The sequence below is a fragment of the Carcharhinus amblyrhynchos genome, chromosome 27 (genome assembly GCF_965287045.1).
Source record: "Carcharhinus amblyrhynchos chromosome 27, sCarAmb.v2.hapA, whole genome shotgun sequence".
In the NCBI taxonomy this organism is placed as follows: Eukaryota; Metazoa; Chordata; class Chondrichthyes; order Carcharhiniformes; family Carcharhinidae; genus Carcharhinus; species Carcharhinus amblyrhynchos.
In genome coordinates this window covers 30,225,961-30,249,460 of record NC_137350.1, presented here as the reverse complement: position 1 = coordinate 30,249,460, position 23,500 = coordinate 30,225,961, and the positions used below count along the sequence as shown (strand labels likewise).

The 23,500-nt window shown below is 46.0% G+C and overlaps 1 protein-coding gene across 2 annotated transcripts in view; it reads left to right on the top strand.

Moving 5' to 3' along the window:
• The first annotated feature begins 335 nt into the window (after positions 1-335).
• Positions 336-23,500, top strand: part of LOC145359191 (thyroid hormone receptor alpha) — a 381,569-nt gene continuing 358,404 nt past the window's right edge. For both annotated transcript variants that reach the window (XM_080213649.1, XM_080213648.1), the window contains exon 1: positions 336-456. The gene's annotated coding sequence lies outside the window, so the exon portion shown is untranslated. The remainder of the gene's footprint in view (positions 457-23,500) is intronic.

The following is a 23,500-nucleotide window of genomic DNA, read 5'->3' as shown; positions in this document are numbered from 1 at the left end:
CCATCCCAGCAGCCCAGAGCACGCTGACAACCTTTCAAAAGAGCTTTCATCTCAGCTCGGATTGTGTCAGCCCCGTTTCAATGCATGTTTCTTCTGCCGGTGTGTGTGTTTTCGTGCCTGAATGTTGTCTTGTGTGAGACAGAGAGATTCTCTGTTCTTTTAAAGCCAGCGAGAGAGCGCCAAATCGTGGAGAGAGGAGTGCGGGACAGCCAAAGAGGAGGAGTCTGCAGCCTACTTTCGGTTTGACAAGCGAGGGAAAGAGAGCTTCAACTGGAGGCAGAGAGAAATCAGAGGTGAGAAGCGTGAGAGTGGGTGGGTGGGGGGTGGCGGCGGCGAGAGTGAAGGAGAAAGTTTCGCCATCAACGCAGCGCCCGAGTGAAATCAACCCAAGCCAGGGAAAGCCAGCAAGTGCGGGAGAAACTGACAAGCCCGGGGAAAGGCACCACTGAAACTGCGGTAAGTGCAATGTAAACACCAACATAACCCTGGCTCTGCATCTAAATCGGCCCGGGGGGTGGGGACGGGGTGGGGGGGGGGCGGATTTAAAATAATCTCGGAAGGGAGAGTTTGAACTTCCCAGGCTCCTCCGACAATTGTATTTGGTCTTAATGACATGGGGAACTTGCTACAGTTTGTTACATTGCAATGATTTCCTGAAGTCGATACAATTTCACTCCCGCGGTAGCCTTTCGCTAGTTTCCAACTCAGTTGCTGCTTTTATTGACTTTATATCCGCTGAACACTGGGACATCAACAAGTGTTTAGCTGTACTCGATCGCTGTTCTGTCTGGGGCTGGGGTGACCTTTTTTTTTATTGTCAGCACAACTTTTTTTGCGCAAAAGGAAAATCATAATTTACGGTCGGCACTAAGCTGAAAGCCCTCCCTCCCGCGGTTGGCACTGTCCCCTTTTAGTGTTAAAGTACACGGGGGCTTCATATCATCATCGACATGTTGACATTTTGGGGAGATTGATGTCAACGGCCAATGTCAGTGTTGAGCGCCTCTCATACAGAAATAGCAGTCGCACATTCGTGTGTGTGTGTGTGTGCCGGGGCGGGGGCTAATACATAGCGGGTCAAGTACAAGGAGACAGAGGCAACCATTTCAGGTAGAGACACCTAAAGAGCACATATCCCACCAGGAGACGTCGTTCGCTTTCAGATGCTGGCAAACCTGGTGTGCATTTTATTTCAGGTTTGCAGCTTTATATATGCATAAAATTGAATCAACTTGACAAACTCCAGCGTTGAGGCACCCCAGCTTTCTATATTTCACACAGCCTCTGTTGCCCTTATGCTGTGCTTTGCTAAACCAGTTCAGAGGGCAGTTAAGAGTCAACCACATTGCTGAAGTCACCTGCAAGCCAGGTAAGGGTGGCAAATTTCCTTTGGCCTTTTGGCTAAAGTTTAAAGCTTATTTATCAGAGTTATGAATAGGCTTACATTATCACTGCAATGAAGTTTGCATGAAAATCTAGATGCCACACTCTGGTGCCTGTTCGGATACATGGAGGGAGAATTTAACATGGTCAATGCACCTAACCAGTGCGTTTTTCAGACTGTAGGAGGTAACCGGAGCATGCGGAGGAAACCCACGCAGACACAGGGAGAACGTGCAGTCTCTGCACAGACAATGACCCAAGCCGGGAATCAAACCCAGGTTCCTGGTGCTGTGAGGCAGCAGTGCTAACCACTCTGTCATTGTGCTGCCCCAGTCAAGCCCAAGATGCCTCACCTTGTCATTTTGGATCTTATTTCTCTTCCTGGAATTGGATTTAATTGGAATTTAAATTTGGTTTTTGAAGCAAGCAAAAAATGGGTTGGGGTTTGCCCAGTCCACCCTGAGCATTGGCTTTGCAACTTTAAGAATGGAGTAACAAGCTTTTTTAAAAAAAAGGACATCGTTGAATCAGTGGGATTTTATAAAAATTGAAGATCGCTTTATGTTCCAGATGTTTCCATCAGTTGCCCTGGTGGGATTTGAATCTATGTCCCCCGAGTATTAGCGTGACTCGCTAGTCCACTGACATTACCACCAAGTTGCATTGGCATTGGTCCATCATGTCATTGATCAATGTATTCCGAGCCAAATGATTAAAGATGTTAAACTTGTGTATACTGCAATTCTGATGCCAACTTGGAGCCCCTGGCAAACCTATTGCTCTGAAGAAGTTCTGTAAAGTCACCGAGTATGGCAAAAACAAGGAGCGAATTGCTGCCTCTTTTCTTGGGGAAAAAAAAGATAACTAATGACACCAAATCTATGCATCAAAATTATTTCCGGACACTCAATACTTAATTTATATTGCACATTGTCGCACGTGAAGCACTTTGTGCCAGGATTACAGATATCAGGGTGGCATGGTGGCTTGGTGCTTAGCACTGCTGTCTTACAGTGCCCAGGGCCCAGGCTCAATTCCAGCCTTGGGTGTCTGTCTGTGCAAAGTCTACACATTCTCCCTGTGTTTGCGTGGGTTTCCTTCACGTGCTCTGGTTTCCTCCCACAGTCTGAAAGATGTGCTGATTAGGTGCATGCTAAATCCTCCCTCAGTGTACCCGAACAGGTGCCAGGGTATGGCGACTAGGAGATTTTCACAATACCTTCATTGCAGTGTTAGCGTAAGTCCACTCGTAACACTAATAAACTAACTTTAAAAAAGATGTGGCACTTACTCCCTTGAGGCCAGTGGCTCTGGGTTCAAAGCCTGCTCCAGGGAATTGAGCCCAAACTGATAGTGCAGCACGCCCTTAGTTATACCCTAGCCTATCAGAGATGCTGTTGCCCAGATGTTATACTGAGACTCTGCCTGCTCTCTCAGGTGGACTTAAAAGGTGCCATAGTGTTTTGAAGAACATTTTTTTATTCATTCATCCACGGGATATGGGCATCTCTGGCTAGGCCAATGTTTACTGCCCATCCCTAATGGCTAATTTCCCTTGAACTGAGTGACACCGGGGCACTTCAGAGGACATTTAAGAACAACCATATCACACTGTAAATCTGGAACCGTAGATCCTAAGAACATTAATGAACCACATAGATTTTTACAACAATTGGCAACAGTTTCATGGGACATTGTTAGACTTTTAATTCCAGATTTTATTGAATTCATTGAATACCAGGCTAGATTGTGTAGAGGGAAACAAAATCAATATGATTTGCAAACAGTTGGGCTCTGCAGTGGGAGAACTGTAGCCATTTCTTGGATGAATGATTAAAAAAATGCCTTTGTGTTCTGTATCTACCTTGCAAGTGACTTTAGGGAGTTAACCACAATTGTTATGTGGGTCTGGCCTCATAGTGGAAGGCTGCCAGGGTCAGATCAGGTGCCATTATATTACTGTTACTTCATTGAAATTTCGCAGAAGATGAAACAGAAATTCAGAAGCGCAGCAATACACCATAACCATCTGACTAACTGTAAAATGTCATAAAACCCCATGAAAGGAAATCTCACAACTGTGCTACCCAAGGATGAAGTGGCTTGCATTTATGTATTGTGTTTTTTTTCATGTTGACACACCCACTAAATGCTTCGCACAATAGTACTGTGATTGCTGTTCTGTAGATAATTGGGGATCTAGAGCCTCCTGATTAACTCTGTTGCCTCCGTAACGTATCTTCAGCTAATCTGTACTTAATTTCAGTGGGGTTGAGTTTCCGCTTGCGACACAGCCCTCAATCTTGGCGCAAATTGCCTTAAGATTAAGTGGGTTTTTCCAAAGTGAAATTAGGGATCGTGCTCCTGGTCATCAGTACAGTCACCAATTTAGGATTCTCCATGAACCTGTCTAACAGGGAGGTGGAGTAGAATGCAACTGTTCCTTTCATTGCATAATAAGATATTGATTGCTGTATTTAAGAGTGATGCGCTGGTGCCGTTTTATTAATGCAGCTGACAACAGGTTTATTACAAAACATGAGCAGTGTTAATAAGTGGGTAGTCCACCACTTGTGAGTAACCTGATAGTAAATTGTGAAAAATTGCTTCAAAAACTGTGCTGAATCACTTACCAGCTTCATTAGTGTATACCCGCCAGTTTCTTAGTCTGTTAATTTTTTTTTACAGTTTAAAAACTCATAAAACTTGTCTTTGCAGCTAGAAGAGCAAGCTTAATTCAGAGAGTCACCTTGAATCATCACACATAGGTGCAATTGGTAGAAATGGGGTGGCACAAAGGCACTGCTTCACAGCCCCAGGGGCCTGGGTTCAGTTCCCAGCTTGGGTCACTGGCTGTGTGCAATTTGCACATTCTCCCCATGTCTGCGTGGGTTTCCTCCGGGCGCTCCAGTTTCCTCCCACAGTCCGAAAGATGTGTGGGTTAGGTGGATGGGCCTTGCTAAATTCTCCCTCAGTGTACCCGAGCAGGTGCTGGAGTGTGGCATTAAAAGGGTTTTCGCAACAACTTCATTGCAGTGTTAATATAAGCTTACTTGTGACACTAATAAATAAATTGTGAAATCTTTAAAGCTCCTGCTGGTGTCTACGAGGGGTTCCTCAGGCTGCTCCGGTTTCCTCCCACAGTCTGATAGATGTGCTGGTTAGGTGCATTGGCCATGCTAAATTCTCCCTCAGCGTACCCGAACAGGTGCCGGAGTGTAACATCTAGAGGGTTTTCACAGTAACTTCATTGCAGTGTTAATGTAAGCTTATTTGTGACACTAATAAATAAAATGGGAAATCTTTAAAACTTCTCCCTGTGTCTACGTGGGTTTCCTCCGGGTGCTCTGGTTTCCACCCACACCTCCAAGGTTAGGAGGATTAGCCATGGTGAATGTAAATGGGTTACAGGGATAGGGCAGAGGGCCTGGGTGAATACACTTTCAGAGGGTTGGCGCAGACTCACTGTGCCGAATGGTCTCTTCCTGCATCATTGGGATTTTATGGTAAATGCGCCCTGCTTGTTCTTTCAACTGAGGCCAATCCCCAATGCAGAAATTTTTTTTAAACCAGCATCAGAGACTGCAGACACTTGATTTAAGCTTGGCATAACTTGCGGTTAAAATTCCCCTGTTTGTTCCTGTTGTTTGACTCATTTTAGTCAAATTAGCAGGCAAGTAACTGTAGCTGCAACTACAGTTTAGTTCAATTGGCTGGATGGCTGATTAGTGACATTGAGCGATGCCAACAGCGCGCGTTCAGTTCCTGTACCAGCTGAGGTCATTCTTGACGGATCCACCTTCCCAACTTGTCCCTTGCCTGAGCTGCAGCGATCCTCAGGTTAAATTGCCACCAATCCTCAAACAGGAAAGCAGTCATCTGGGACTCGGGCGACTTTACCTTTACTGACAGAGAGTAGCAATAATGAGGATGCAGATGATTCTAAAAAAAATTTCAATACATTGTTGAAGCAAAGGGGTTTGGAGTTTGAAAGGGTGTGAAGCAGACGAGATGCAGGTAAGATGTAATTTTCTTTATTTGTTCTCAGGATGTGAGCATGTTGGCAAAGCTACGCACTTATCCATCCTTAGGAAACAGCAGTGCACATTTTTAAACAATCCTTGTTGTGATGGCGCTCCCTTATTGTGTTACACAGGGAAGAAACGTTTAGGAATGTGCTTAGAAAATGTGTATTTCATAGTTTCTTGTTTGGTAAATGCATTGCCAAGCGTGCTACAGACCAAGAAGGCCAGTTGTCTGATACGATCTGTGTTGCATTACTTGGTGTCTTACAGGCTCCTATTTCTGAGTGGGATGGTTATATATGTAGAGCCTACAGGGAGGTGGTGGAGTGGACATGAATCCCAATTTGGCCCATCGAGTCTGCACCGGCTCTCTGAACAAACACCCTACCTAGGCCCTTCCCTCCCCTTCCTCCTCTCCCTGTAACACTACACGTTTACCATGGCTAATCCACTAACGTGCACACTTTGGGACACTAAAGGGCAATTTAGCACGGCCAATCCACCTAACCCGCACATCTTTGGACTGTGGGAGGAAACCGGAGCACCCGGATGAAACGCATGCAGACATGAGGAGAAAGAGTAAACTCCACACAGTCACCCAAGACCAAAATTAAAACCGGGTCCCTGGCATTGTGAGGCAGCTGTGCTAACCACTGTGCCACCGTGCCACCCCTAGCAATAATGGTATTGTCATTGGACTAGTAATTGGTTGACTCTTAAATGTCCTGAAATGATTTCAGCTGAAGGGGAATTAGTGTTGGGCAATTATGCTGGTCCAGCCAGTGACACCCACATCCCATTGAATGAATAAAGAAAACCTCCACTCTGAAACTTGAGTACACAGTCCAGGCTGATGCTCCCGGACAGCATTGAGGGAGTGCTACATTGTCAGAGGTGCCATCTTTTGCTTAAGACATTAACCCAAGGCCTGTCTGCCCTTTGAAGTGGCTGCATAAACGTATGAGTTAGGGGCAGGAGGAGGCCACTCAGCCCTTCAAGCCTGATCTGACATTCAATAAGTTCAATGCTTCTCTGATCTCCACATTCCCCAATAACCTTTCACCTCCCCCTTGCTTACGTGAATCCATTTAGCACTGCCTTAAAACTTTCTCCCTCTCATCCCTGCCTTCAATAGTCAACACCTTATTTTTAAACTAGTTCTAGATGTTCCCACACAAGGAAACATCCTTTCCACATCCACCCTGTCAAGTCCTGTTAGGATCTGAAGTGTTTCAGCCAAGTCAAAGATCCCCTGGCGCTAATCCAAAAAAGAGTAGAGCTGCTCCCACAGGTATTGTGATTACTATTTATTTCTAAATCCACGGGAACTGGTGGGCCAGTGGTGTTATCGCTGGACTATTCATCCAGAAATTCAGCTAGTGTTCTGGGGACCCGGGTTCGAATCCTGCCGCGGCAGATGGTAGAGTTTGAATTCAATAAAAAAAATCTGGAATTAATTATGATCATGAATTGATTGGCGGAAAAACCCATCTGGTTCACTAATGTCCTCCAGGGAAGGAAATCTGCCATCTTTACCTGGTCTGGCCTACATGTGATGCCCAGAGCCACTGAAATGTGGTTGACTCTCAACTGCCCTCTGGGATAGCTGAGCAAGCCACTCAGTTTCAAAGGATGGGCAGCAAATGCTGTGATGTGGAGATGCCGGTGTTGGACTGGAGTAAGCACAGCAAGAAGTCTCACAACACCTGGTTAAAGTCCTCACTTGATGAAGGCAAAGTGCTCCGAAAGCTTGTGGCTTGTGCTACCAAATAAACCTATTGGACTTTAACCTTCTTACAATAAATGCTGGCCAGCTGGTGACGCCTATGTCCCGCGAATGAATAAAAAATAAACTACCAAAACAGACTGTCTGGTCATTAGCACATTGCTGTGTGAAATCTGCCGCTTTTCCTTATATGATAGGAATGGCAGCTTTGAGGCCATAAAAAGCACTCTATAAATGCTATTTTTATTATTTCCTTCCACTGCATTAGTTTAAAACCACAATGTTCTAATATCTAACTTACTAACCTGCGTTCCTTTGGCCCAAGGAATGGAATAATCAGCTGGAGTTTGGGTGCTAGACATTGGTGCTGCTGTGAAGTATGTGCGTATGGGGTGGAGGTTTGAGGACAAATTCAGATTTGGGTGAGAGGTGCTTCATAAGCTGATTGCCCGCAGCATTCACTATGCAGGTTCATACCTGCTGCAGCACCTCTTGGTAAAGATGTCGGGGCTGTGGGAGGCAGTGAAACCAGCTCCGAAATCCAGCACCTTCCGGAGACAGGGGAGAGAAAACTGGGAAGCTTTTGTTCAACAAAGTGTATTCTTATGACTTAACAATAAAAAGTTTTATTTGTACTAGCGTAAAAAAAATTAGTTACGATAAAGAACAATGTTGGTTGAGGGCATGTTCGTGTTTGCTGTTTATTTATTTTTTGAGGGGAGTGGCATTGTTTGATGCACCTCACCAAGAAATATTAGTACCTGTGCTCTGTAACGAGGAATGGTCATGGTAATACTGAAGTAACTATGCATTATGTTGATGACATTACTACTAATCTCATTAATCATGTATTGAGAAAAGGATGAAACTTAAGACAGGTTTATTGCCAACACAACATAGTAATAGCACAGATTCTCCTCCCTCCCCCACCCCTTCACTCCCCTACCAACCCTTCCCTTCCACCCAATGCGAACAGGGCCACAGAGTGGCACAGTGGTTAGCACTGCTGCCTCACGGCACTAGGGAACGGGGTTCGATTCCCGGCTTGGGTCACTGTCTGTGCAGAGTCTGCACATTCTCCCCGTGTCGGCGTGGGTTTCCTCCGAGTGCTCCGGTTTCCACCCACAGTCCAAAAGACGTGCTGGTTAAGTGCATTGGCCATGCTAAATTCTCCCTCAGTGTACCCGAACGGGCGCCAGAGTGTGGCAACTAGGGGATTTCCACAGTAACTTCACTGCAGTATTAATGTAAGCCTAATTGTGACCCTAATAAATAAACTTATACTCTTTCAATGATTCCCTAATCTTTCCCCAATCGGGGGCAGCTGATCTTAATGACGAACTTAAAGCATGTGCCCTGCTGCTGTGCTAATACCAGTTGGCGGGCAGAGGGACAGGCTGCGGCTGCTGGGGTGATCAGGGTTGGGGGGGTGCTGAATGGTATAGGAGCCGGCTGGATGACACCCCTCGAGTTGCCTCATTGCACGACGGTGAGAGTCCAGCTCGCGACCGATGCCACTCATGACCCCAGAACAGTCATGCTCAGACCCGGTGTCACTCGTGATCTCGAGGAGGCACAGCTGTGAGGTGAACTCCCCTCCGAACACTCCTCTGCTAGGGTGGAATTTCATTTTGGCCCCAAACCCGCCCCCCCCCCCCCCCCCCCCCCCACCCCACCCCAACCCCCTCAGAGGGCTGGAGCCCCACAGTATGAACCGTCTTCCGCAAATGTCCTGCGTGCCCTCTGCCGCTGTACGGAGGGGTTTCCTGCTGCACACCTTTCACTTCCTTGCCCCCACCCAGACACACCTTGGCGTGGTCCCTCTACAGAGGGGTCTTCGCCTTTAACATGGGGAACCTGGGGTGGGGGATCGATGCATACAGCAGTCCCACACAACCACAGATTGCACCGGTTTGCAGACTCCCTAGAAACCTACCCTTTTTGTGGCCGAGTGGGGTCTGTGGACCATGTTTATGTAGGATGCTTTGGACCGCACTCCCTTTTCCATTCTCTTTTATTAGAATTTTGTTTTCACTTCAGCCCCACACTCCTGACATACAGGCAACCGCCTCCCCCCTCCCCCAGTGCAGAGGTGGGGGGGCAGGGAAGGAGGAGAACTTCCTTGCGAACCTGCTCCTGGACAAGACCAAGACTTGCCAATGATGCATCCAAGTGGCGGGCGACTGAGGGGTCGTCTAATCTGACTGCCTGCCTCACTAGCATGGCTACATCCATGGCTGGGTGTCCCTGGAGAGGTAACGTGTGTGCTGGAATTTTACCGCCTCGTCCTCCCGAGGCTCGTAAGATCCCGTCCGAGGCCAACAGAGAATACCGTCTGCGAATCCATGTCAGCAGCATCCATGGGCACCGTTGAGGCCTGCAGGGCATCACGGGGACTGGTGTGCGTTATTGACCCTCTTAATCACATTGTAGTTTCATGTTGTAAATCTCACTTGTGATTTTTTTTGTTGGGCAGGTCCCCTTTAAGGGACTGCCCCTTTAATTTCGTCCCTCAGTCTGTTTGATTCTATTTATTTAGTTTGACTCAAGTGTTGTGGCACTATTTCCACATCTTGCTGATACATATCTCAGAAGCTACTGGTGCCAACTGATTCTGAATAAGACTTATCTGCCTTCTTTCCCCGCAAGCCAAGAGCTGTGATTATTCTACTGAATCCTGGCTTTTTCTCGGCCATGTGGTAATCTGTGGTTGTAGTGTTTTGAAGCAGGGAATTCTAGCGCTGAAGAGATCATTATATCCATGCTCAGCACCCCCGAGATATAACTGAGATAAAGTAGCAGGAATTCTTGTTGCTGTTTGCCAACAAATAACTCCTGTTGGGAATTGCATGTCTGGCTCAGGAGGAATGCTTCCTACACTCAGTGGCCTGACTCATTGTCTTGCTTCATCCGTGAAGAATTGGGCTTGATTAGGTAAAGAAGGTTTCTGTGGCGCTTGCAGTTTTAGGCCTGCAGCAGAAGAGAGCAGACAGTCAGGACGGAGAAAAACTCGTCCAGCTACAAACACCTTCTGCATTATGAAATGTGGTGCGAACTGGCTCCACAGCTAGACATGGTTAGGCTAATGTTGATAAAATGGGGAGGCAATAACCCAGTGGTATTATTGCAAGACTATTAGTCCAGAAACTCAGCTAATGTTCTAGAGACCCGGGTTCGAATCCCGGATGGAATTTGAATTCATCAGAAAATATCTGGAGTTAAGAATCTACGATGACCATGAAATCATTGTCGGAAAAACCCATCCGTTTCACTAATGTCCTTTGGGGTACAAAACTTGCCGTCCTTACCCGATCTGGCCTACATGTAACTCCAGAGCCACAGCAATGTGGTTGACTCTCAACTGTCCTCCAAGGTCAGCTAGGGATGGGCAGTAAATGCTGGCCCTACCAGTGATGCTCAAGTCCCACAAACAAATTGAAAAAAAATTCCATACACTGCAGAAGGAGGCGATTCAGCCCATGTGCTCACCCCAAAACCCGATAATTCCACCTGAGATCAGTGAACCTTTGCATGGTTTGCCTCCCATCGCGACAAATCCCATGACGGGTGCGATGGGAAAATTCCACCCAGAGTATCTTACACATGCCCTCTCCCCCACCCGATCCCCGTAACCTCACACATTTAACATGGCTAATCGACTTAACCTGCACATCTTTGAACTGTGGGAGGAAACGACAGCACCCGAAGGAAACCCATGCACACATGGGGAGAATGTGTAAAGTCCACGTACAGTCACCCAAGACCAAAATTGAACCGGGATCCCTCCCACCATGAGGCAGCAGTGCTAAAAACACTGTACCACCCCTAACTCTGTGCAACATCACCGCAAACCTTGCCGTCTTCAAACATACCCAGACCCATTTTGTATGGCATCCCATACTTACAAGGGAAATCTAGAAACTACATGACAAGGTTGACAAAGCCCCCAAAACAATTCAAATCAAATCAAACATCTCCCCCCCCCCCCCCATCCATGGGACTCACAACCCTTGCCTTTGAAGGCCTGGTGGGCAGACCCTGCCAATAGGCACAATACTATAGATTTGACATTGTCAGCATGGAATCAAATAACTCCCAAGGCATGTTCAGAAGCTGATGCTATGTAGGTCACTGTGTGTTTACCTGACAATTAGAGTTAAATGGATTACAACAGAATTTCATCTGTTCAGATATTCTGAAATATCTATAGGGAGATGTATTTGTCAAAATCTTTTAGGAACATTTCACAATGCTAAGCAAATATTAGAGTGTTGATTTGGAAACAAAAAATCATCAGCAAAGCTTAACGATAAGAGGATAAAGGAAATCTGAAACAATACAGAATCGGGCCGAGAGTTTGCACAGCTATCCAGGATACAGTCTAACAGAAACTCTTCCCAATCAAAAGCAGAACGTTCTGTTCTATTTTATATTAAAGTTTTAACAATTGGATGTGCCATGGGTTACGATTGATCTTGCAAAGCTTGGACACTCAGAGTGCCAGGTTAGCCCCCGGACTTGATGGGATCACAGGTTCAAGAAGTGCAGGACTGCAGAGCAGGTTGTGTCCGACTGCTTATAAGACCATAAGATATAGGAACAGAATTAGGCCATATGGCCCATTGGGTCTGCTCTGCCATTCGATCATACCTGATACATTTTTAACCCCATTCTCCTGCCTTTTTCCCATAACCTTTGATCCCCTTACCAGTCAAAAACCTATTTATCTCTGTCTTACATACACTCAATGACCTGGCCTCCACAGTCTTCTGTGACAATGAATTCTACAGATTCACCACCCTCTGGCTTAAAAAATTCCTCCTCATCTCAGTTCTAAAGGATCATCCCTTTACTCTGAGGTTGTGCCCTGAGATCCTAATCTCTCCTGCTAATGGAAACGTCTTCCCAATGCCCGCTCTCTCCAGGCCTTTCGGTATTCTGTAAGTTTCTGTGAGGTTCCCTGCTTGCTGGTGTTTCACAATGACCGGACCTGGAATACAGGTTAGTCAATGTGAAATACAGGTTCAATAGGACAGATTGGAAAGGTGAAATGGGTCAGGTTTCAGCTGAAGCAATGCAGTCCTCTTTAATGAATGTTTACTTTTTTGACTGAATTTTGAAGGCAGAGGACAGCAAAAGGCCTGGGTGGGATTATGTTGTGAGACTTTGCACAGGGATGGCCAGAGAACTGAAGAGAGCAAACAGGGTAGTTGGCAATCAGTCTTCATTTACTGCAAAAGGGCAGAGTGAGGGTGCGTGGGGTGGGGCAGGGTGGCTCTAACATTTATGAGGGAGTGAGTAAATAGAGGATCCTGTGGAAGACTGGAATAGTGGGATAGAGAGAGTGCAGGCACAGGAAAAGGAATAAGGCTCGTTTTTTTAACCAAAGACCAGCGAGTATTATTCTCAATTATCCTTTGCAAACTGCTGCTTAAATACAGAAATACATCAACTCCTACTCATGCCAAATAAAGTCATGACTACCATTATGGCATCAAGGGCAGGATTATCCGGACCTTTCTGCCAGTGGAATCTTCCAGTCCTCCTGAAGGTGAGCCCCCCCCCGCAACAACTCCAGGGCGGGTTCCCACTGGCAAGACAGGCAAACCACGCAAAACACCACTGGCAGGACTGGAAGATCCCGCTGGTGGCTAATAATGAGCCATCTCCATCGCCCGAAAAGATGTCTTGGTGGGGCTGGAAAATCCCAGCCCAAGTGTTGGAGAGCTGAACTGAGTGAAAATTGACTACAGAGGTCATGTACCAACCGACTCAAAAACAGCTTCTTCCCTGCCGCCGTCAGACTTTTGAATGGATCCACTGTATAATAAGTTGATCTTTCTCTACACCCTAGCTATGATTGTAACACTACGTTCTGCACCCTCTACTTGCCTGTGTAGTGTGCAAGAAACAATACTTTTCACTGAATACTAATACATGTGACAATAATAAATCAGATCAAATGAAATTAAATAAAAGGTGTCCAGAGATATCCAGGTGTGAATAGCTACCTAGATAAATTCAGACCAAACATTCCAAATGGTCAGCAAAGAGCTGGAATCAAGAATGGGAAAAAGGTGGCAGCTGTTAGTGCACGAGTCATGGTGCTGAAAGACCCAATAGAAATGTCACCTGATTAAATTATTCCCAGGATAGGGACTGTGTGGTTACATTACTCTGCTGAATCCCTGACTATCTGTACATTGGCATGTCACTGTTTTGAGCAAAGAGCAGGGATTTTCTGCCCTGTGCCTAAACTGTGAGGAGGACAGTGTAGAATTTCAAAAGGACGTGGACGGGTGACATTGTGGTTAGCACTGCTGCCTCACGGTTCCATTCCCGGTTTGGGTGACCGTTTGTGTGGAGTTTGCACATTCTCCCCATGTCTGCATGGGTTTCCTCCGTGTGCTCCAGTTTCCTCCCACGGTCCGAAAGATGTGCTGGTTGGGTGCAGTGGCCATGCTAAATTGACCCTTAGTGTCAGAGGGATTAGCAGGGCAAATACATGGGGTTACGGGAACAGGGCCTGGGTGATTGATTGTGGTCAGTGCAGACTCGATGGGCCGAATGGCCTTCTTCTGCAGTATAGGATTTTGTGATTCTAGACAAGTTGGTGGAGTGGGAAGATAGCTGGCAGTATGGAGAAGTGTGAGTTGCTTTATTTTGATTGGAAGAGCATGGAGAGACAATGTGATATAAGGGGTACAATGCTGAAGGATAAGCAGGAGCAGAAGGAGCTGGATGTACATACGCAGTACAGGTGGAGAGAGAAGTTAATAAAGCGTACAGTATCCTGGGCTTCTTAAATAATGGCTTAACGTAAAAGATTAAAGAGGTTATGCTGAACAAGACACTAGTTGGACTTCATCCTAAATATTGTGTATAGTCCTGGGCACCACATCATGGCCAGCATATGAATGCATTGGAAAGGTGCAGAAGAGATTTACATGGTGGCACAGTGGTTACTGTACATGGTCACAGCGCCAGCAACCTGGGTTCCATTCCCGGCTTAGGTCACTGTCTGTGCGGAATTTGCATGTTCTCCCCGTGTCTGTGTGGGTTTCCTCCAGGTGCTCCAGTTCCCTCCCACACTCCAAAGACGTGCGGGTTAGGTGGATTGGCCATGTTAAATTGACCCTTAGTATCTGGAGGAATAGTTAGGGTAAATGCATGGGGTTATGGGGATAGGACCTGGGTGGGATTGTTCTCCGTGCAGTCTTGATGGGCCGAATGGCCCCCTTCTCCATTGTTGAAATTCTGTGATTCTAAATATGGTTCCCAGGATGAGAAACTTCAGTTACGAGGATGGATTGGAGAGGTTGGGACTGTTCACCTTGGAGAGGAGAAGGCTAAAAGGAGATTTGATAGAGATGTTTATAATCATGAGGGGGGGCTGGGCAGAGCAGAAAGGGAGAAACTGTCCCCCCTTGTAAAAGCATCAAAAATGAGAGGACACAGATTAAAAGTGACTTGCAAAAGAAGCAGAAGTGATGTGAGAAAAGCTTTTTCACGCAGCGAGTGGTTGGTGTCAGGAATGCACTGGCTGGAGGTGTGGTGGAGGCAGGTTCAATCGAACCATTCAAGAGGGCACGGGATGATTATTTAAATCGAAACAACGCGCAGGGGAATGGGGTAAAGTCCGGTGAATGGCACTAAATCATGATGCTTGTTTGGAGAGCCGGTGCAGACGTTGGCTGAATGGCCTTCTTCTGCACTTATGACAGTTCTGTGTCCAGGTCAATATTTTTCCCTCAATCGCTGAAAAAGCCTCAGATTATCCAGTCATGGTCCCGTTGTTGCTTGCGGGATCTTGCTGTGTGCAAATTGACTGCTGTATGTCCAACATTACAACAGTGACTAAACAGCAAAGGAATCTCGTAGGCTGTAAAACACTTTGTGAAAGGTGCTACATAAATGCAAGTCTTTTTTTTAAGCAGTGGTTTGGTTGTCCAGAACTTGAGTATTCTGAAATAGCTTTTAAAGCAATACGGTTTTTTTTAAAAAATTGCCTTTCATGTTCACTGACAGTTCGGGAGGCAAGGCAGACACAGAGAAGTCAGGGACTGACTGTGAAAGGTTTGACACCTTTGGTCATTTCATCATTTTTAAAACAGGCCACAATTTGTTAGCTTTCTGTTTTTACAAAATCATTGAATGACAGTCTTTTGCGAAGCCAAGAGAATCGGGTCGTGTATAGACTAATGATCAGAAGAAGTAAAGTTGTACACCACTGAACAATGGACTCCTTATATTCCTACAACCTTCATCCAATATAGATATCTACAGATTGGTGTGTTTTAGTATTAAACACGAACAGTTCCGTGCAGTCTTGATGGGCCGAATGGCCCCCTTCTCCATTGTTGAAATTCTATAATTCTAAAAATGGTTCCCAGGATGAGAAACTTCAGTTACGAGGATGGATTGGAGAGGTTGGGACTGTTCACCTTGGAGAGGAGAAGGCTAAAAGGAGATTTGATATCACACATATCACACAGTCGGTCATTAATGGTTCACCTTGTACATCCAACTTCTCCTTCTCAGTCATAAATGGAATTTAACCCTGAAAAGTGATGTATTTTAGGAGGACTAACAAGGCAAGGGAATTCACAATGAATGGTAGGATGCTAGGAAGTACAGAGGAATCTTGGAGTGCATATCCTGCACATCCGTAGATCCCTGAAGTCAGCAGGGCAGGCAGATTAGGTGGTTAAGAAGACATATGGGATACTTGCCTTGCTTAGCTGAGATATAGAGTACAAGAGTAGGGAGGTTATGATGGAGCTGTATGGGTTTGTTAGGCCATGGTTAGAGTACACTGTGCAGTTACCACACTATAGGAAGGGTGTGATTGCACTGGAGACGGTGCAGAGGAGATTCACCAGGGTGTTGGTTGGGGCTGGAGTGTTTCACCTATGAAGGGAGGCTGGATAGGCTTGAGTTGTTCTCCTCAGAGCAGAGAAGCCCGAAGGAGGACCTGATCGAGGTGTACGAAATTATGAGGGACATAGGTAGGGTAGGTAGAAGAAGCTTTTCCTCTTGGTAGAAGGGTCAGTAATCAGGGGGCATGAATATAAGGTGAAGCTTAGAGGGGATTTGAGGATTTGAGGGTAGTGGGAGTCTGGAACTCACTGCTTGGAAGGGTGGTAGAGGTGGGAGCCCTCACAACATTGAAGAAGCATTTAGATGAGCACTTGAAATATTATAATATACAAGGCTATGGACCAAGTGCTGGAAAATGGGATTAGAGTAGATAGGTGCTTGATGGCCAGCTCAGACATGATGGGCCAAGTGGCCCCTCTTTTCACTGACTCTATGGGCAAGATGTTTTAGCTGTGCTCGGCCCAAGACCGGAAAATTCCACCTGAGGTCAACAGACCTTTGCATGGTTTGTGTATCGTCCACTATGATTCCTATGGCAGGGGGACAGGAAAAGTTCCGCTCTATGACTCTCCAACTCCCTTTCCCCAAGAGTTGGAGCAGCCACAATGCATTAGCTGTCCCTTCAGTTTGCATTGTGATTTAAGCTCATTTTCACTGAGTTAGGGCAGGATTGTCCTTTGCTGTTGTTGAAGTTAATAACACAGCGATGGCCCTATGTAGAACATCATGGAATCCCTACCAGGCAGAAGGAGGCCATTTGGTCCATCAAGCCTCCACTGACAACTATCCCACCCAGGTCCTATCCCCATAACCTCCACATATTTACGCTATAAATCCCCCTGACACTTAGGGTCAATTTAGCACGGCCAATCAACCTAACCTCCTTGGAGCATGGGAGGAAACCAGAGCACCTGGAGGAAACCTACGCAGACACGGGGAGTATGTGCAAAACCTGCACAGACAGTGACCTGGGGCTGGACATGAACCCTATTCCCTGGCGCTGTGAGACAGCAGCACTAACCATGGTGCCACCGTGTCGCCCTTGTAATAAAGTATTCAGATACACTCAAACTGCAATAAACAGTTTACAGTAACAAATGCAAATAAGAAGGAAGAGAAAAATATTGTAGCGTTGACTTATAAAATGCTGGAGAAGACAGGAGAAGGACGTTTGGTATAGAAAAAAAAATCAAGGCATGTGGATCATGTGTATTTTCTAATTAAATTAGAACATTGCTCGTGTCATGGTTTGACAACTAACCTAACCTAACGAGTAAAACCACTGAAACCTCAGTCCATACCACACTTACTATACAAGGCAGTTCATGCAGATTTGAACATGTGAAAAAAGACAGGCACTGACTACCCTACAGTGTTGCAATGTTTGGAGTGAAACGGTTACAGATTTCACAAAAGCCAGTTTTGAAATTTGTAGCAAAGTATTTAATAAAAACAAACCATGAGGTTTGAGTCCTCACTTTAGAGTGTGTGGCAGAATGGGATTTTTTTCATTCATTTGAGAGATATGGGTGTCGCTGGCTGGCTAGCATGTACTGCCCATCCCTAGTTAAAGTTTCTTTATTTGTCACAAGTCGGCTTACATTAACATTGCAGTGAAGTCACTGTGAAAATCCCCTAGTCGCCACACTCTGGCGCCTGTTCAGATATACCAAGGGAGAATTTAGCATGGCCAATGCACCTAACCAGCTCATCTTTCGGATTGTGAGAGGAAATCGGAGCATCCGGAGGAAACCCATGCAGACACAGGGAGAATGTGCAGACACTGCACAGACAGCTACCCAAGCTAGGAATCAAACCGTGCTCTACAGGCTGCTCCCAGGGGCAGGAACTCTGTGCTCTATGGGCTGTTCCCAGGGATGGGTGTTCTGTGCTGTATGGGCTGTTCCCACACCAAGACAAACATCATCTGCTGCTGGAGGACCATTAACTTGGTGAAAGGCCGATCTTTGGCCTGCTAAAATTTGTTGATCCTCCAGTATAAGGAGTTGTCCCTGAGCGAGTGTTGCAGACTGATGCATTCCAAAGCTCAGGACAGTGTGCTGAGGGACGCACTAAAACCTGGGCAGCAGAGGTGCAAAGGGGAAGGTTGCTATGTAAGACCTTTGAGCCATAGTGCATTGCGGGCCCTGGAATTATACAGAACCCCATTGGGCTGTATGACTCACCGTGAATGTATACGGTGAATGGTACACATATCACAATTTTATTGAGGCGCCTCAGAGTGCAAAATGATCTATGTGGACAACATGAATAACATTGCATTCTCTGTGATAGGCATTTTGAATATTCTTTCAGATGTTTTATGAATGAGGTATATTTTAGCCAAAAAATAGAGACTTGTACCGTTGCCAGCGTAGACGGTGAGAGCTTTGATATAAACCAGTGTAAACGGTGTAACAGTCTTCGATTTACTACAGTGCCAAGATTAAACTGTGGGCTAAGAACACAGGAATTATTAATGGGAAGGAGATATAATTTATACTGCAGGTGCCGGAAACCAGAAAAAGAGACAGAAAAGCCAGAATTCTTTGACCGTTCACGCCAGCAGGATTCCCTGGTCCAGTTGCAGCGCGCTCCCGCTCACCGGATTCCCACTGGCTTGGTGCGGAATTCCCATTGACAGCACCGGTACCAGGGAATCCCGCTGCTAGCAAACAACGCGCCACCTCCCAACATGCAGCTGGGAGGCCGGAGGATCGCGCCAAAAATATTGGAAACACTCAGTAGGTCTGGCAGCACCTGTAGAGAGGGAAACAATTAACGTTTCAGGTTGGTGACTTTCAGGTCATCAATCTGACACAGTGCTAGAATCTTCTGTTGACTGATCATTTTCATAGGTTCATAAGACAAAGGAGCAGAATGCGGCCATTTGGCCCTTCGAGACAGCTCCACCGTGGCTGACATGCTCCTCATCCCCATTTTCCTACCTTCTCCCCATAACCCTTCAACCCATTACCAATTAAAAATCTATCTAACTCCTCCTCAAATTTACTCACTGTCTCAGCGTCCACCACAATTTGGGATAGTGAATTCCACGGATTCACAACCCTTTGGGAGAAATAGTTTCTACTCAACTCTGTTTTAAATTTGCTACCTCTTATCCTATGACTGTGATCTCTCAACCTAGAATGCCCAATAAGAGGAAGCATCTGCTCCATGTCTACTTTATCCATACCGTTTATCATCTTGTATATCTCAATTTGATCTCCCCTCATTCTTCTAAACTCCAGCGAGTTTAGGTTTCAGCTGTTCAATCTCTCTTCCTATGACAAACCCTTCATCTCTGGAATCAATCTGGTGAACCTCCTCTGAACTGCTTCCAATGCCACTACATCTTTCCTCAAATAAGGGGACTAAAACTGTGCACAGTAGCCCAGATGTGGCTTCACAAATGCCTTGTATAGTCGCAACAATACTTCCTTACCTTTATATTCTATTCCTTTAGTTATAAATGCCTACATTCCATTCCAGAGCTGGAATCATTTCCGGATCCTGACCCCACACAAGTTGGCGTTGCACCTCTGATACGATCTGCTGCGAGGCAACCTCGTCATTGCCTGTTTCCAGGTCCATCTTCCAGTGAATGATGGGTTCCTGAGGCTGCAGGCCCACTCAGAGGGCCCATAGCCCTGAAGAGGCCAGCAATCCCATCAGGAGGGGTTGGGGGCTGCTGAGATAGTCCGGGGGTCCGTGAGGACACCTTAAATCGGGAACGCCGAGAATCAAATGACTCGAGGCCAGGTAGGGACACTGATTGGAGGATTGGTGCCTGCCACAAGTGCAGCATTTCATCCCCACCGCTCTTTCACTGAGGCATCAAGGCTCTGATGGTGATGACCTATCCGGCCTACTCATGAATGGCTGTCTCCATGGGGCCATTGTCTTCAGTAATATAAGTGGAGATCCATTCTGGCTTCTGGAAAATTCCAGCAGAGTCCTCACCATTTCCCCAGTTGGGCACCATTGAACTAATGGGAGGTGATGGCCTAGTGGTATTATCACTAGACTATTAATTCAGAAACTCTTCAGCAATGTTCTGGGGACCTGGGTTCGAATCCCACCACGGCACATGGGGTGGATTTTGAATTTAATTAAAAAAAAGTCTGGAATTAAGAATCTACTGATGACCATGAAACCATTATCAATTGTCAGAAAAACCCATCTGTTTCACTAATGTCCTTTCGGGAGGGAAATCTTAGAATCCTACAATGCAGAAGGAGGCCATTTGGCCCATCAAGTCTGCACCAACCACAATCCCACCTCGGCCCCATCCCCATAATCCCATGCATTTACCCCGCTAGTCCCCCTGACTAGGGGCAATTTAGCATGGCTGATCCAGCTGACGTGCACATCTTTGGACTGTAGGAGGAAACCGGAGCACCCGGAGGAAACCGACGCAGACATGGGAAGAATGTGCAAACTCCACGCAGACAGTGACCCAAGCCGGGATCGAACCCGGATCCCTGGCGCTGTGAGGCAGTAGTGCCACCCTGCTGCCACAAAATCTGCTGTCCTGACCTGGTCTGGCCTACGTGTGACTCCAGCACCACTGCAATATGGTTGACTCTCAGCTACCCTCCAAGGGCAACTAAGGATGGGCAATAAATGCTGACCAAACAGAGATGCCCATGTCCCACAAATCAAATTTTAAAAATTGGCTACCCACCACCAACTGGTGTTGTATTGACCGCACCTCTGGCATGATCACCCTGGGGGAGGGTGTGCCACACTGCCGTCCCAATGCCCCCATATCACTCCTGCCCCGTCTTCAAAGCCTCCTGCAGGGGCTGAGGAGATTCTGCCCATCAACTCTGCTTCTTTCTCCACAGGAACTGCCTGACCTGCTCAGCATTTCGAAGGCCTCTGTTTTCATTTGGGAACAGATAATCTACCCACCTTTGCTGCAAGCATATTGAATTACAGAATTACTATTAATGTATCAATAACAGCAAAGCATTTAGTTATAAATAAATGTACTGTTCTATATGTGGGGAGGGATAAAATATAAATGACATACATTTCTGAATCTGGAGATATATTCCCTTCGTAACATTGTTGCTGTCATGCAAGCGTTTAGATCCAAATTGGAGATATCAAAGACCTCCCCCAAAAAATGTTTCTTTGGATTTTTAAAAGGAGGTGGGGAATTATTTGTGCAACTTGTCAAACAGATAGCAGCTGAAATGTAATACTGCCATCTGCATTGGATAAAATAATATTTATAATAGATACAAATTGAATGGAGTCCTTTGAGAAAAGGAACTGGGTGTAATTGTGATTAAGCGTGTGTGTGTGTGTGAAGGAATTAATAAAAGCGAGTACAAGATAAGGCAGTGTGTCGCTGAAGGATACTGTATGTATACAATGTATGTATACATTAGAAAAGACAGGAATGAAAGGCCAATTAGACACTGAATTCCTTCTTCAAGTCTCCTGTGATGTCTTAAATCGGATTAGTCCAAATTCCCAGCAGAAGAAAGGTCCATTCTGACTTTAATCTAAATCTACTTTACATTTTCTTTATAATTTTGGCTTTCTGAGTGGTTACGTGTCACTTATAATCTCATCTACACTTTTACACATTTAAGGGCTGGGATAGATTTTTGGCCTCTTGGGGAATCGAGGGAGTGGGCCAGGAAGTGCAGTTGAAGCCCAAGAGATTAGCCGTGATAGTATTAAAATGTGGAGCAGGCTCGATGGGCCAAATGACTTTCCTTATTCTCATTCCTTATTCTCTTATTTAGTCCAAAGTCTGGGCAGTGCTGTGGCACAGTGGTTAGCGCTGCTGCCTCACAGCACCAGCAACCTGGGTTCGATTCCCAGCTTGGATAACTGTCTATGCGTAGCCTGCACATTCTCCCTGTGCCTGCGTGGGTTTCCTCTGGGTGCTCCGATTTCCTCCCACAGTCCAAAAGACGTGCTGGTTAAGTGTATCAGCCACGCAAAATTCTCTCTCAGTGTACCCGAACAAGCACCGGAGCGTGACGACTAGGGGATTTTCACAGTAACTTCATTGCAGTGTTAATGTGAGCCGACCTAATAAAATAAACTTAAGATTTACAGGTTAGGTGGACTGGCCATGCTAGATTGTCCCTTACTGTCTCAAGGTGTGTAGGTTAGGGGGATTAGGGGGGTAAATATGTGGGGTTATGGGGAATGGGCCTGAGTAGGACACTGTTTTGGAGAGTCAGTGCAGACTTGATGGGCTGAATGGTGTCCTTTACATTGCAGGGATTCTCTGAATCGAATGTGGAATCTTTCTTTTCATTTTTCTTTTAACCATCCTCAGTGCTTGCATATCCTTTTTGGACAGAACAAACACATAGCCTGCTGGTCATGATCAAATGGGTGCATTATAAAATCTCTACATCTCAGTCAACTTGTAAGACATCCCTCCAATTACATATCTTACCGTTTTATTAGCTTTTATTAATTGCTTCACACATTAGATCTTGGTCACTATTACTCCCAGCTGCTTCAAGTTAATTCAATTCCGTTCAATTTGTACCTTTGATATATAATATTTCACCTAATGTGTAATATTTAGCAGCTGGTAATATTAAATTTCAGCTACCATCTGTCTGAGAATTTGTATAAATAATCCCATGCCTCCTTTTGCAGAGCCCTAGAATTGTCTTTTGAGTTTTCTCTTTTTTGTTTTTCCACCTTGCACAGATTTGACGATCTTGCAGTTGGTCTCAGAGTCCAGACCATCCATGCAGATGTCAGGCAGAGCGAGGTTCATTTGCTGACTCCAGCTTAACCCTCCCATCCCCCTCAACATCCCTCTGACTGCACTAACGCTCTCCCTTTCCACCTGGCAGCTACCAAAGTAAATCCCATTCTGCAATCTGCTGTCCAATCCCGTAGAATCCTACAGTGCACAAGGAGGCCATTCGGCCCATTGAGTCTGCACCGACCATAATCGCACCCAGGCCCTATTCCTGTGACCCCACATATTTACCCTGCTAATCCCCCTAATACCAAGGGTCCACTTGGAATGTCCAATCAACCTAATCCACACATCTTTGCATTGTGGGAGAAAACCCACACAGACATGGGGAGAATGTGCAAACTGCATATTGGCAATGACCCGAGGCCGGAATCGAACCTGGGTCCCCGGTGCTGTGAGGCAGCACTGTGCCACTGTACTGCCCTAAATCCTTCACAATTCTTTGATGGGAGGTTTTTCTAGAAGTTAAAATAGGCCAGATCGTTCCATTGTCACTTGTGGAAAGGTGGGAAATCTCCCATGTTAGGTCAACTTGGGTGCTGGAGAGAAGGGGCTTGTGAGGGGAAGCTGGTCCTGAGGCCGAGTACAGGCCACTAACGGTCGACCACCTGTGTTTTTTACAGCTAGGAGGAATCTTCCAGTCTGACATCTTGAATCACTGTGATTTGGTTCACCTTTGCCGAGGTTTTATGCTCTTCTCTCTCCATTCTCATTTGAAACTCCGTTTGCTAG